Source organism: Carlito syrichta, unplaced genomic scaffold, assembly GCF_000164805.1.
Source record: "Carlito syrichta isolate Samal-C Ts95f unplaced genomic scaffold, Tarsius_syrichta-2.0.1 Scaffold308678, whole genome shotgun sequence".
Taxonomy (NCBI): Eukaryota; Metazoa; Chordata; class Mammalia; order Primates; family Tarsiidae; genus Carlito; species Carlito syrichta.
The window spans coordinates 257,882-261,754 of record NW_007252774.1 but is presented as its reverse complement, the minus strand read 5'-3'; positions in this window follow the sequence as shown (position 1 = coordinate 261,754).

Here is a 3,873-nt window from a genome sequence, read left to right as displayed (position 1 = left end):
TTATTTGAGTTAATGTCTTGTTAAAATTATTATTTGCAGTTTTTCCACTTGTCTTTGGTGGATGGTGGTTTTCCCTTTTTTTGTGATGGCATCCTCAGCAGAAGAAAGCAAAATTCTTAGAGCAAGATCCTTTGAGGCATATCTACCTAAAGGCTCAAAAACTCAGAAGTGTGCTGGTCTGTTTAACAAAAACCCTCTTCTGCCATGCAGCAAGAGCAACATCTGCTGGTCAATATCAGACATCTTTATTTTGGAAAATGCCAGAGAAGATGCGTCCCTTCTTAATAATCAAGTCCTCTTTGTTGTTTTTGCTGTTGTTATTTATTTTTAAAATATTTTCTCATGCTTATACTGAGTTCTTCACAGATATCAAACTCAGGCAGGGGCTTAGGTTAGAATTGGATTTCCACAGAAGAGGAAGAAACAGCTAGCTACATAATTTGCTGGGCTTGGTGCACAGTGAAAATGTTGGGTTCCTGGTTCACATATTAAGAATTTCAAGACAACCCTGAGCATCCAGACAAGCACAGGGCCCTTCTGAATGTGGAGCCTTTTGCCACTGCACAGGTCACATGCCCTGAAAGTTGGTCCTAAGTGAAGGGTGCTGGGAGAATGAGCCTAACTCTTAGTTTTAGAAGATAGAGCATGCATGTGACAAGTCAATGACTTTGGAGCCTACAAATGGCTCCTACGCTATATTTCACTCCCATTCAGGAAGGGCTGAGAGAAAAGTGACTTAAATGGGGGCAGGGAAGCTAAGGTAGATATTAGGGACTGCCGTATAGACCACAACTTCTCATTTTCCTCCTCTTCAATAAAGGCTTGGAGATGGGGGAAGAGCTGGGTTGGGGACAGGGGAGGGAAGGCTACTTGGGTTTCTCCGAATTTAGCTCCCCAAAGAAAGGGGCTGTGTGGACAACACATTCCTGTCATCTCTTCAATTTCTAAGACTCCTTGGACCTCTAGGTCTTCCTCAATCATTGAATGACAAAGGAGAAAGCAGGGATCTGAGAAGCCATACTTCCTTTCAAAATGTCCCTGGAGTGTCTTGGTGCACCTTAAGCAATCACAGCAGCTAATGTTTATTGCACAGCTATTTTGCACTTATAGCCAGAGATAGCATAGCTAACACAGATTGGGGTCCTACTATGTGCCAGGCACTAGTTCAAATGCTTAGAACTAAGTGCTAAGTACATGTACCAATTTGTGGAATTCTGCCAACAATTCTGTGAGGTAGTTCCAATTGTTATACCCATTTTAGAGATCAGGAAACTGAAGACCAGAACTCCAGAATAACTCACCCAAGGTCACAAAGCAAGTCAATGACTGAGCCAAAATGAAGAACCCAGGCAGTCTTACTTCAAGAGCTAACACCCATAATCCCCATAAGTATACTGCATATTACCTGCTACACTGAGTCTGATGTAACATGTGGGGGAAAGGAGGAGGAGTTGAAATCTAAGGAATAATACATTTCAGGAGTTCTTCCCATAATGATGAAAAGCTTTGTAATTCATTTTTCTTTTTCTGCAACAAGAGATCAGTAAACTTCTTCTGTAAATGGTGAGCTAGTCAATATTTTAGGTTTTCAGGGCATGGGAACACTGCCACTGTAGTGTGAAAGCTGCCATAGATAATACATAAGTGAATGGATATGGATGTGTGCCAATAAACTTTTTATTAAAAAGAAACCTTGGGCCTACAGTTCTAGGCCTGTGGTTCTCAAACTTTTATGTGCATCAGCATCACCTGGAGGGTTTGATAAAATGCAAATAGCTGGAACCCAGTCCCAGGATTTCTGAAGCTGAAGGTCTAGAGCTGGGCCCGACACTCTGCATTTCTGACAAGCTCCTATGTGAGGCTGATACTGCCGAGCCACAGATCACACTTTGAGAACCACTATAGGAGACCAAAATGCTTCAAGTAGTTCTAGTCTCCTAATGAGTGGAGTTTTTAAGTCTTTTCCCAGCTGGGATTGCAAATTAGGCCTTCACAATTCAAAAATCAAGGATGTTTACATTGCTCCATTGCTAGGAATTTGTAGATTTCTAAAAGTGCTTGATTATTAAAATGTCAAGGGCCATCAATCTTACAGAAGGACATCAGGGAAATTTTGGAGTTGTATTCTCAAATCAAACAAAGTTGGAAAGAAAGTTGGGGACAATAATCAACACAATCATGAAGGAGGGGAGCCCAAGTGGTCCTAGAACTCTGCAAAAATCTGCTACTATTCCAGGCATCAGCCCACTGGGAAACAGCAGGAAATGTGCAATTGCAAAAGCGATTGCTTTGTTCATTCTACTTATCGTGCTTCTTCCCTTTGCACATGTAGTTGCTTTTGACCAGAGTTTCTCAACCTCAGCACTATTGACACTGGGGTTGTACAGTTCCGTAGGGGCCGAGGAAGAGCTTTCCCCTTAGTTGCTGAAAAATCAACTCACAAAAGGCAGATTAATTGGAGAAAAAGCAGACAAATGTATTTAACATGTATACACAAGGAGAACGATCAAGTGATTACCCACCCATCCCCCCCCCAGCGAAATTCAGAAGCTCATATACCATCCTGGTAATACAGGTTATGGGAGGGGGACGGAGAGCAATTCTGTTGAAGGGATTACTAGGAAGAATGAATGAATCAGGGAACATAATACTTTGTGCATTATCTTGTGAAAGGGTCTGTTCAGGTGTGGTTACATTCTTGGTCTTACAGAAAGGTGAAGAAAAAATAATTGCTCAATTTTGGTGAGTCTAGATCTTAGGCTTTGAGAGAGATAGTGGAGGCTGGTCAGGGGGAGGTCAGAGAGACCTTGAGGTGTGTCAAAATGCCGTATTTTGGGATATCAGCTTCTGAACCTCAACAGTTCTCTCTTGTGGGGTGTCTTGTGCACTGTAAAATGTTTGGCTGCTTCCTGGCCTCTATTCACAAGAGTAGCAGCCCCTCCTCCAAAATGTTTCAAGATATTACCAGATGTCCTTTAGGGGGCAAAATTGCACCCCCTCCCACTGAGAAGCATTGGCTTTACATAATTGGGGACATTTTCAAAATACCAGTGAGGGCCACTCTGTCCTGAATAGGTGGCCCATGGCAGATCACAACAGAGGTTCTTTTGCCAGGGCAACTTCACCTTGTGTGTGAGGGGCTGAATGAACCTGAGGACTGGGTACTGCCAAGCCCCTACCCTCCAGCCCCTGGTTGTTTTAATTCTCTTCTGTTATACACACTGAAAGAATGACATTTGTATAGGTATAAAAGCAAAATAGGAATGATAATATGGAAAAATGTCCCCTTTACAATTATAGTACAATAAGAAAGAAGTCTCAATTATACCTTTGTATGAAAGAGCTATGATGTTCTTGAACTTTCTCCTGATTTAGGTTCATTCATTGGTGAATCAGTTTAATTTGCAATATCTCACCCACTATTATGGCTCCAGAAATGGGCAGGGAAATAACAACTCAGAAAGGTGAAGATGTGTGTAGGAAGACAGACAGTTGCATGTCAAGAGTGATGCTATCTTGAAGCGACTCCACCATGATGACCGATGTTTGACTCCTGCATACCAAGGTGTTCCTGTAACATAGACAACCTCTCATAAAGATGCTTATCTAATCTTTCCAGTGGTCACGAATTTCACCAGAAAATCTGAGATGTGACCAGTTGCACATGTCTTTGTCCCAAAAGCTTGTTATATAAAGGATGCTTTCTGGAGAGCGGGTGTGGGGATCCACTGTCTTGTGGCTGCCCAAGACATGGCTTCTGTTCATACATCCCTATTAAATATTTCTTTTTGGGAAACTGGGGTTGTCAGCCTCTTTCTTCAGTCTCTCAACTCCCTTAACCTTTAGGGTTAGGTTTGCATCTACTTACTCACC